General features: G+C 40.5%; 1 protein-coding gene across 1 annotated transcript in view; it reads right to left on the reverse strand.

The window, feature by feature from the left end:
- The window catches only part of CTNNBIP1 (catenin beta interacting protein 1), a 34,042-nt gene extending 27,180 nt beyond the window's left edge, over positions 1-6,862 (reverse strand). Inside the window, exon 1 of the mRNA XM_035344674.1 lies at positions 6,613-6,862. The gene's annotated coding sequence lies outside the window, so the exon portion shown is untranslated. The remainder of the gene's footprint in view (positions 1-6,612) is intronic.
- Positions 6,863-12,379: the final 5,517 nt, after the last annotated feature.

Genomic DNA, 12,379 nt, shown 5'->3' on the forward strand with positions numbered 1-12,379 from the left:
GATCCACCTTTTTTCCACTGACCCCAGCACAGAACCTGTCTCCTCAGTGATCTGGTAGCATCTTTATTATGATGATATGGCCAAGAGACCCTTCTTGCTCCTTCATAAAGAATACTCATTGAAAAGTTTCTCGGTAATGTTTGATAAATTGGTCTAACTGGATGTTCTAATCACATCTACAGGACCATATCAGTTCACCCGCTTCCTGAAGGATCTATTAAAAAAGCAAAACAAAAGGATTTTTTTTACTCTCTTTAGGTCAACGGAGAGAAAGAAAAAAACTTATCAATTAAAGAGAGGATTTAATGTTCACAAACTTGATACAAATTCCTAGTTACAACCCAATTTCACTGCAGTTGTTTTGCTATCTATGGCTTTTGGTGAAGAGGAATTACAAGGAAGGAACTTTTGCCTTCAGGAGACTTCCTATTTCTCAGGAACAGGATTTCCTTCCTCCCTAGCCACAATTTTGTATGTAAAGGTAATTATATTAGCCCTGAACTGTGAAATAATCCTCTATGAGGTCACTGTTTGACAGCAGAAATCACTCTTTAGCACTACCCTACTAACACACACACAGGCTGGAGAGAAGTAAATACTGACTACAGGAGCTTTAAGCGTTATATGAAGTCCAAGTCGGTGCTGGACCGGCCAGTGTCAGAGTCCCAAAACAACTTGAAAAATCACAGGCTAAGGCAAGATCGAGGACACCCACGTGTTAAAGGCACCCAACCTGCGCTTCATGGAAAACTGGAAGCAGAACTGCCTGGCAGGTTTGATTTATACAAGGATTAGCAGTAACAAAGCTAAATACTTAAAACTAATTGTTTCAAGATCTCTTAAATACATAGAGTTCAGTACATCTACAGGATAAATGTCACTCCTTCCACTAAGAAAGGGAGCATCATAAAAATGTAATAAAACATATTTTGATTAATCAAACCCCAATATATATGAATTGTAACAAAAGGTGCTAGCTCAGAAACCATTAACAACAACGCTCAAGACAAGACAGATTCTTCTGCAGTTCAAAAGCACCATGAGACCTCACACTGCTTCAGAAAGCTTCCTCGAGGAAGATGTTGCATGCAACAGCCACCTATTTAAGGCAGATCGAGAAAAAAGAATTATTGCAGCTGAAGGCAGACTTCTACTCTTTCCAAACTGTTAGTGCAATTATAGTACCTCTTTATTTACATCAATACAAGGAAGGAGCTTATAGCAGTTATGTCAAAAATCACAACTACTAAGAACAATGAAATAGATATACTAAAAACAAAGTGCCAAAACTATTTCTTCACACACATGCACTATTACACATATGCAATCTTAGTTAAGGCTTAAAACATCTTTAGTAAGAGCTTGTTAACTAAATCGTGGCAGTAAAATATAAAATTGTTGCAAAAAGGTTTGTGTGATTTGTGAAAGATGTATTTTGCAGTCTTCTGGAGCTGCTAAACAAAGTTGCAGTGATAACAGTTCTGTTCAAAAAAAAAAAAAAGAAAGACATTTCTGACCTCTGGAGTTAAGCAAACTCTTTCACGAATTCCATATAAACCAATGAGTATTATTTGGCATCTACATACATTCCTGGAAAAGAAAACAGCTAAGCAGACGTGAATGCTCCTATTTTTCTCAATTTGGCACCAACTCTTAAAGTTAATTATATTTTAAGTGTGTTATTGTTGATTATTTCTGCATAAACATTCAGTTACCGTGTTTATCCTGAAGTTTGATACCGCATCCCCAGACTGACTGAGCAAGCCATCAGGACACAACGAAATTACCAGCATCCCATATAAGACCCAGCACTAAGGTTAGGAATCTGTTTAAATGAGTACCGTAACAGACATCAGAAGTCACCAGAACCACACTATCCCCTTCTCGTTTCTACAAAAAGCCTCTATAAGTAATTTTACTTGAAACTGTTTCAGCCTTTACGCTGCCACCCTACAGAAAGTCTGCTGCAAAAATTTAGGTCACGCTTCCTTTAAGCACACATGGTTGCCTGTACACGTACACTTATTTAAAGCTCAATGAAATTAATTAAAAGCTCCTCACTGACTTCAGTGTGCACTGAATCAAGACCTGGATGAGTTCACAGGCAAAACAATTACACTTAATTAAACATCACAACATTCTTGCAAATTAGTCAACTCATTTTTATAGAAGGATAATCTGAGTCAGAAAGTTTCAGAGCTTGGTCATGGTCATAAACAGAGCTGATTACTTCAGTTGCTTCCATATTTGCTAGTTATCCTCATAATAAATTGAGAAAATTGTCATTGTAAAAAGCAGATAAACGTTTGGTCTAAGTATTTGCAGGAAATAGAACATCCTGAGTCAAGTGTAACGTTATACAAACCTATTGGCTGCATTTCTGTTCCCTGATCTATAGTTGTTAGAAGTCAGTCACAGGAGTTCCACAAATCCAAGCAGAATTTTTTGGTTCCCCCTCTGCAGCATTTTATCTACAGATGATTTAGTTTGTTTTAATGCTAAAATAGCATAACAACACCAAAAAAAATCACAATTACCAACAAAAAATACGCTTGCGGATTTGATATTCTGTAAAACCCCCAAAAACACTTAGTGAAGAAGAAAAGTAGGATTACACCTCCTTTCTTCACACTGACACTTAAACTATGTATAAGCACTGTGATGTTCTATCAAGTCAACAACAGTGAGCAGAAACAAGCAATTTTTCCTCATTTTTAAGGAGTACGTGTTACATAATGTTTGCCCAACACTGAGTCTGAAAATAAATCCCAGAGTCAGAATAGTATTCCCCTTATTCAATCATCAATCAAAGATTTTCCGTTATTTTTCTGATTTTTGGTTTCTTCTCACCTATTAACTTTCCGTAGTTTTACTCATTCTGGTCTTTTTTTTCTTTTGAAAAAGCTCGTGGACAGGCCATTGCTCTTTAAAAGGAAAAAAGAACTGTAAGTCTCATCTGTTCTTAGAGCTAGAACATCATCACGAACAGTAAGAATGCTTTGCTTTTTTCTAAATGCAGTCAAGTTTGTTGGTACAAAGTTTTTACTAAATTTAAAACATATATTTATTATTTCTCCCATGTGCTTACAAGCAAGACCATTAGACTACCATCATTTCTTAGGGTGTGGAGTGGGTGACAAAATGCTTTCATTATACTAATTTACATTTTTGTGTGCATCAGCACCAAAAAATTAACATCTTCTGGGACTGTTCACCTACTTGTATACTTGCAAGAGGTTTATTGAAATTAAGTTAATGAATACCATTAATTTTACAGCAAAACAGACACTCAAACTAAAAACAAAAACTCTAACACCTGTGATACAAAGAGTTATTTCAAACTAAAATTTATAAAGAGGCATCATAAATAAGAATTAAACCACCAAAGCAGAAACTGTACATAACGCAGAGGACAAAAAAATATTTATGGACATAACTTCAGAAAGAATCTTACAAGGTATGTTGGGTTTTAATTAATCTATTGGAAAAATATACAGGACTAACTGCTTTTTAAAGAGGCCTCAATCAAAACTGTTACGTGCTATGATTTCTTCGCTGTTCTTGACAAGTTTGTTGTTACAAACCAAAATTTATTTTTGGCTGAATATCCTACCACACCATTTCTGAAGTACCATTTTGAACAGTAATAGTTTAAATAAAGAACATGATTGACTGGCTGCATCATCACCGTTAACATATCTGGAAACTTAGCAGAAAGTCATTTAATCTCACTATCTGAAAACTGAATTATAGCCACCCTCTTTGCTATACACTTAGGTCAACTCCCATAATGTAAATATTTGGCATATTTCTTGGGATTACAATCTTTACAATTTGAAACACTAACATCAGGTCCAATCAGTTCAGCATTATGTACACAAGGGTACTGGGATAGCTATGACAGCTACTACCTTTGCTGCATTTCAGAAGGAAACCTAATCTCATGAGAGCTTGCAATAAAAGAAAATGCAGCTTTGCATCCACATGCATGGAAATATTTCTGAAGATACCTAATCCTTTCTTTTTGAAAAAACTACTGGAAGTTTCTCCATGCATATTCAACAGCAGCTTCCAAAAGCCTCTTTTTTCTCCGTACACACTCCACTTTGGTGCGTTTTTGACACCTAAAACTAGGTCAGATGCTCAGGATGCGTTGTAGTTAACAACAAACTTACGAACTGAAATATTTACTAAAAATCACAAGCGTACAGGTTAGTTATTGATAAACATTCTGGAGAGAGAAAGAAATCAGATTAAACTAATACAAATAGATCTCTACACAAGCAGTTTTCTAAGCAAATCACCAATCCTGAACATTAGTCACACCTTACCAAATACGTGCAGTTGTTCAGTTTATTTCCTTGTATGCAACTGCAGACTAATTTTTAGCAATAGATGCTAATCTATTGCTAAATCTATGATCAGTCAACGTTTGCAATTACAAACTTTTGTTTCAGTTCAGTTGTGTTTGTTAGAAAACAACAAATTGTTTTGGAAGCCTCTCTTCTCTTGCAAAGCAACTGCAGAGACACCAGGATGGTAGAGAGGGAAGTTCATCGGACTACAGACTTCCCACAAAACGGGGATTCGTAACTTCCTTTTTGCGCTCCCCTATTCCTTAAGGTTATTGTTATATATTTGTGGAAATGTGTTAGTATTGGCCGCTTCTTGTTAAGATGACAGAGGCTTCAATTCATATTGTGAGCAAAAAAATAACCCTTTTTGCCCACACGCCTACAGTGCTTGTGCAATAAATGGAGTTCCTATACACAACTGCAAACAGGCATCCAAGCAAGTAACAACCATGGTATATCTGATACGCATTTATTACACTATCAGGCTATGGGAAGATTTTCCTGATGAGGAATTCAGTGTCTTCCCATTTGGCTGTCAAAGATGACAGAAAGAGCTTTTACATCCTATAAGACTTTCCCTAATCTCTGCTGCAGTGTTTAAAATGAATTGAACCAAAAACATTGTTCTGAAGCAGTTTTGGGTAAGCCATAATAACACTTCAGCCAATCCACTATCAGTTAACTTGTTAAAAACGGCCTTGCTCTTCCATTTGCTTACTCCTACAGGCTTCTGCGTAGATTTCCGCTCCACATAAAGTAGGAGAGCAGGGAAAGCAGCCTAGCAGCAACTCTAAGTTGTACTGAAGAAGATGCCAATTTCTACCAAGGGGCAAGAATTACGATATAAGAAATGATGCTTTTCCAGCTAGTGCCAAAGCGAAGCAACTCCAATGTATCTGAAGTACACCTGCCACTATTTTCTATCTGTATTTATTTTTCGAGGCAAACGGTAGCTTTTAGATTAGTAAGAAAATAAGCCTGCATTTACAGAAGAGGCAATACTTGAGCTTTCTGTACGTCCCTTCACTTTGAAGGCCTCTACTTCTAAAATAAGCTTCTTTAGGCATAAAGTTTGGCCTCACTCTTCACCATTTACATGACGCTTCTCTTTCTAAAGGCTACTTCACATGTCCCATATGATGTCCAGAAGTATCAAAAGAAGTTGACAGCTTGCAAGTTCAGTGACCAACAAAAACTAAACAGAAAATTTGGATGTTGTAAATTTATTGAAAAATGATGTTCCCAAAATTCTCAAGATGGCTATCGCCATACCGGAGGCAAGTCTGGTCAGAAAACTAAACAAGTAAACCTAACTCGTCTCCAGTGTCTGGTTTGTTAGTGTTGTTTTTTTTTTTTTAACCATCACATCTGCAGAATGTCTTGCTCTCATCCCACAGAGCATCAAAGCTTACTTTGTTAAACGCACCAGGATGAGGAACGGTCAAATAAAAGATGATATACAACAGACCAAAACATCCCCTTCTTGAGGAGGAGAGCAAGCAAACGCAAGTCTGCAAGTCAAACGCACGCTGATGCAGCGCATCTGGACGTTGAGCAGAAGCCACCATCAGCTCTCAGCTGCTTCTAGAGCACAATTTGTATTCTGATTTAGAAGCGATGCTGCTCGTGGATCTAAAAGAGACAAAACTACAGTAAGCCTGCAGATGCTGTCCATTTTTACACCAAGTAGAAAGTTACAGAGCGCTGCTTCGGATGCTCTAGAAGACGTCTAATAAGTGAAGACGTCTAATGAATTAAACACCGGCCGAGGCAAGGTGTTAGCACGGAGGTTACCTGCGCTTCATCGTGGCTCAGACACCGCAAGAACCGCAGCAGCCTTTGGGAAGCGAAGGGCGGCTGCCTGCTGCTGTACGGCCCACGGGCGTGCCACCTGCCCCAGCGCACCTGGAGCACCGGGACGAGCGGACCCTCGGCTGGCGGCCCAAAACGCGGCCATTTCGGGGCCGGGACCCCAAAGCCAGGCTCCCCGTAATGATGCCAGGAGGCGAAACGGGCACCTCCCGTACCTGCACCGGGCCTGGCGGCCGCTGCCTCCGCAGGTGGCCGGGCCCCGGGGCGGGGAGGAGGAGGAAGGAGAGGACGAAGAGGAAGGAAAGGACAAGACGGAGGTGGAGGCCCGGGGCTGCGGCCCCGCACCGGGCACGGCGGGAGGCCCGGGGCCGCGGGGCGCCTCCCTGCCCGCCCCGACGCCTTTGTTCCCGGCCGGGCACCGCGCACAAAGGGCGGCCGAGCTCACCTGCGGGCGGGGCCGGCCCGGCCCCGGTGCTCCTGCGGGCGGCAGCGAGGCGAGAGCGGAGCGAAGCGGAGCCGTGCGGCCGCCTCCTCCCGTCGTGACTCACCGCGGCGGCCCGGGGAAGGAGGGCGGGGACAGAGGCGGCGAGGGAGGCGCCTGGGCGGCACCGTGGGAGGGACCCGCCGCGGCCCCCAGCCCAGGGCAGCGGCGGCGCCGCAGGCACCACCCGAGAGCCGGCCGGCAGGAAGGGGCGGGGCGGGGCGGGCGGTGGGCGGGGCCTCGATGTGAGGGGGCGTGGTCACTGGGGGTAGGGGCAGGGCGAGGAAGGAGGGAGGCGGGGCGTTGCCGGAGAGGGGCGTGGCTTCGCGTGAAGGGGCGTGGTCTCTGGAGTATGGGCGGGGCTTAGCTGCTCTTGGGACCCGCCCCCGAAATGCATCGCCGGGAGCTCACCGCTGGCCTCTGAGCTGCCCAGGGCAGCGCTGAGTAGGGCAACCGTGGGAGAGTCGTGGTAAATAAATGCCCGGGATGTTAAGGCACCCACAAGGACACTTTTGGAGAAAAGTGTGCTAAGGACATTAAATTCTGCAAAGCAGGAGTTGGACTCAGTGGTCCCTGTGGGTCCCTTCCAGCTCGGGATATTCTATGGCGGTATGAAAAGTCAGTAGTTTCTATGAAAAAGCATGCACTCAAGCTAATCCAAGCGTTATCTTCCAACAGCCTCCTCCAGCAGCCTCCATCCAGACCAAGCATCCATTCACCCACCCAAACACTCATTACCATGACTCTCCAAATCAGCCCGATCTCAGGACGCAGCCCATCCCCACTGCAGACTGAAGCCGAGTAAGAACACAGTGAACACAGAGAAATCAAGGCAGAATCCGCCCCTGCTGTCACTAACCCACGTTGTGGTTTCCCGCTGAGGCTAACAGTAGTATCAGGGACCTATAATAGTCGTTGTGGGGTCAGAAAGATAAAGGGCTTTGTGTGCTAAGTGCTGTTTAGTAATAGGCACGTGTTTTCTACTTGCTATTTAACTTAATTGCATAAAAATAGTCACAGTAATGAAATAGGTGGCACTTCCTTTAACAGCTTGCTACTTAATGACATCAAAGCCCGATGCCACTGAAATCCATACCCCACTGCCAGTTAATGAAGGTCTTAACATGAAAGCCTATGCAAAGAGCAAAACCAAGCTGTTGACAGGAACAAGAATGGTGCAAATATGTTGAGATCTGAGATCACTAGCATATACCCACAGCACAGCAGGCAGTAATGATTATTAATTATTTAAGAAAAGAACATAAGAGCACCAGCATAAGCTGAAAAAAATATGCAAAAGCATCGCTCTGGGATCCTCCAGTTGGATTGCTGTTAATTAGCACAGCATATGAATCTCAGGAAAATTTCCAAAAGGATCTTACGCCAGTAGGACCATACAATTAGGCTATTGTCTGCACCCTTGCAGTAGTATAAGTTTTCTTCCTGATAGCATCACGGGCACCACTCCATTCACAACTAAGTACTGTATAGCTCTCCTGTCCTAGTTTAGGTGGTTGACAGCACAACAGTATCACACAATCACATGTCACAAAATTTAACATCCTGGATTTATTTAGAAAGATTTTTGCAGACCAAGATACTAGAAGGCTTCCGAAACCTTTGGGAAATTTTATATTTATTTTCTTAAAACAGAGTATAAGCCAGGTTTTGACCCACCTCAGTTTAACATCACCAACCTTACTCAGTTATGCTATCAAGTGAGGTGACAACTTCCTGTTGCAATAGTCACTTTTAGTGTCAAAGGACATGCTGGATGCTCAAGAGACTAAAACTAACCCTAATCCTAACAGTAAACCAAACCCTAATTATGACCCTTAGCCAACACGTACCAATTTCTCCCATCAAGAAGTGCTCGTAACGGAAGCCTTTTGGTAGACCTGAACTCCTTGGGGAGCCTTTACACAACCCCACACACAACAGGACTCTGCGCCTTCTCACTGTCCAAACCCTAACAACCCTAACATTAACCCTAACAACCCTAACCCTAATTATGACCCTAAGGCAACACATACATCGCCGATTTCTCCCATCAAAAAGTGCTCACAATGGAAGCCTTTTTGTAGACCTGTGTGAAATAAAGTTTTGTTTTTGCAGTGGAAAATTCCAGTGACCATATTCAGAAGTGACTGAACAGTGAGGTCTATGTTAAGCAGAAAAGAGGAAGGTCCCACTGTCCCAAAAAAAGGAGGATAGATAAGAAAAACAAGATGAGCAGTTTGATATCAGTAAAATAAAAAATCATGAGCCCTTATAGTCATGAGACAGGAAGGGGAGAGAAAAAAAAAGGAGAAAGTAACACTTGGTCATATAAAATTGCACATATATAGTGTAGAAAGCATCAAGTAGTTTGTGAACCTGTAGTACTCAGCCAATGTGGAAATGTGAGGAATCAAGTGTTGGATAATACGGAGAATAAGGTTATGATAGACTTTTGCTGTGCGCTCCTGCTTGCAGGACGCCCACCATTGCAATAAAAATGCTACGCCTGAGCCTGTGTTATTGGCTACAGATTGTTTCTCACAATTAGAACTTGATTTTAAAGTTCTAATTAAGGAATCTGCTATTAAATCTATCATTAATACAGTAAAATGTATTAAATTACAGTAGACATTTCAGTGCATGATACAGCAATACATATAGTTATATTCCCTAACCTTTTGTCTTTTAAGATCTCATTTCAGAGACTTATCCTGAAATGTTTTTATTTATCCTGGACATGTAGTGTCAGATACTTTAGACCCCCCTCTTCAGGTGCTGTGAGCATCAGCAGCTCCCATATGATTGAGGTGGAAGCTTGGATGTTTAAAAGTCACGGGAGAGAAATCTTGGGCAACAGAATATCCGCTAACTGTCCCTCCCTCAGGTGTAAAAACTCTATAAAGTCAACAAACAAACAAACCAAACCCACCCCATAGCAATGCAAGGTGTCACATTTTCCACAGCTCCTGAAGAAAAACTCTATGAGCACACCTATTCCTCTCTCACAAGTAGCTCTCAGCAGAGAGAATTAATATAAGAGTTTACTTCCCTACCATAAAAGACTTGCCAGAACTCAGTGAGGGTGATTTAAAAGTGATGGATGTGGGGAAAACAAAAGATGCCTGCAGGCTGACTTTCAGATCTTTACAACGTAAATACTGTATTTGTCCTTACAGAGGCCACACTGGAAACAAAAATAAATGGTTATATTTTAATTTGGCTACCTTTTCAGCCAGTAATGATATAGCCTTAATAGGATATTATTAATACAGACTTCAGTGTCATTAATACAGAATTCTCTGTCAAAATGAACTTGATTTTAACAGGTAAGTTAACGTGGTAAATTATAAATAAGGGGTTTCCTAAGAAATCTTGTATTTTTCTTTAATACAAAGGTAACTTGCTACTTTTCCATTCAAGATCAAAGAAGGGAAATAATACAAGGAGACAAAAAACAGAAGAAACAGACAGCATCTGAAGCTTCAATTTTCTAACACCTCTTATTTTAGCTCAGTACAGTCACTAGATTCACCCTATAAAGAAAAACAATTAGATAAGGGAGCTTATATGTGGCCAAAAAGAACTCTGGGCAACTTTGCTGATGTGTTTAAAGCTACTGTACTTTACATTTTGAATTTCAGAAGTAAAATGGTAAACAAAAAACAAAGCACTTTTAATCTTCAACGCAATGCATGATCAATGACAACTTCGCAGCACTTGAGAGTCAAGTATCATAATCTGTGTTTTATTCTGGGAGAAAAAGGAAGTGTAGAGAATAAGTGATCTGCCTGAGTCTAATGGTGAACCAGGGATGGAACTCAAACATCACAAGCTGGTATGTTAAACTGCAAAACAATACATTCATGTAGAATCTGTGGTTTTTATTTGAGCAAATAATTATTATGATAAATGGATTATATTTTTTTTTCTAGCACCTGTAGAAACATAAGAGATACTGGTGGAGGTAATTCCCAGGATTATTTGGCAAAATCTTTAGCGCAGCACACCAATTAATCTTCTACGCCTCTGAAATTAATCTAACCACTTCATGTAGCTTAGCTTAAATAACTGTCTGCTAGGGCCAACATATAAATAGGTTCATATTGGCAACAGAATCCTTGGTTAAATTACATTTGTAGTCACGTTATTCTGCAGGAAATATCCAGCCTCTGGGTTAGAGCTATGCCTTCTGACCCACCATGGCTTTTGAGAAGGGAAGACTGGGCTGGCATACAGAATCTTTCAATAATATTGGTCATTAATCTCAGTCTCATCCATCTAAATCACAAAAGATCTTTTCAAGAGCAGAAGGAGCACAACACTAAGAAGATATTCAGTCAGAAATCATTTTAATAGGAATTTTACAACTGCCTGCAGTACAGAACATTTGAAAAAAATCCCCAAATATTTGCAAATCAATAAAAAAGTTTCTCCCGGAAACGGACACACCTCTCTAAAACTGCAAGGAAAAAGATTTGCAAGTTATTGTACAGTAAACTTACTGAGATCTGTTGGAGTGAGAGATTTAATTTACATATTAATGCTGCAAGCAGTTTGGGAGGGGGAGAAGAGTTACTTAGCACCAGTAATGAGCAGAAAGAAAAAGAAGGCAGCAACAGTCCCCACGGACTGTTTTGTTTTTAATAATTTCAGACTGTCTAATAAAGCCTTTAATAAGCTGCTCTCAGCTATAAAGCTGCAGTCTGCCTTTGTCAGAGCAGATAATACTGTCCCAGACAGGAAAATAGTTCTGATAGAATGCACAAAAGACCCCGTCTAAATAAAAGCTTCTCAGAAAATAGAAATGAGAAAAAAAATCCATCAGTTAAACGAATGAATTATGCTGTCTATACTACATAGCCTTTCATTTCTAAAAGACAAGAATTCAAAAGGTTAACTACTACAGCAAAATCATTCTAAAAAAAAAAAAAAAAAAAAAAAAAAAAAAAAAAACATTATCTGGTTTACTCCAATCCTAGTTTACAATTAGACAAACTTGCTTATTTACAGTGCAGTGATGCCCCATAAATGCAATCTACATTACGACTGATCATGTTAATTTTCCGTTTATAGTCTATGTTAATCACCTATCCTCTACGTGACTACTATGTGACAGACATTAACATCACAGTGGACTATTTACATTTAAGACTATTTTTACTCCACTCGGTTTCATGGCAGTTCTCAATGAAGCTGAGGTCTAGCTATAAGCCTAAGATACACACACAGTAGGTAAAACACTGACATTGCACAACATTAAGCACACGATTCCTCAAAACAGTCAGTCACCTTCATTGCTGACAAATGCAACAACGCTGACAACTCCACTGCTGCCAAAAACAGCCATGTCATTACGAACTGGTACTGAATCTACTCAACGTTTGGGTTTAAAAGTTGGTTTCTAAACCATTACCAACTCTAAAATAATTTGGTAGCATCCTTACTTTCGATACCTGAATTTCGTATTTTTTTATAACCCAAAGCACTAGCAAGATGGAATCTAGATTTTTTTTTCCCTAGGAATCCAGTGTTATTGCCATTCTTTCCTTTCTAGCAAAGTTACTGTGACAGGAGTTACTACATTTTACAGAGCAGCAGCAAAAAGATAAATTGAATTCAACATCAATTCAGGAAAACGTTTAGCTTGTCGAGGTTCCTAATGCATTCACAGAAACTCAAAACTTAGAATCATGTTTTTAGTAGGTTGCTTTTACCATGACAGCCAAAACAG

Source organism: Oxyura jamaicensis, chromosome 21, assembly GCF_011077185.1.
Source record: "Oxyura jamaicensis isolate SHBP4307 breed ruddy duck chromosome 21, BPBGC_Ojam_1.0, whole genome shotgun sequence".
NCBI classification, from domain to species: domain Eukaryota; kingdom Metazoa; phylum Chordata; class Aves; order Anseriformes; family Anatidae; genus Oxyura; species Oxyura jamaicensis.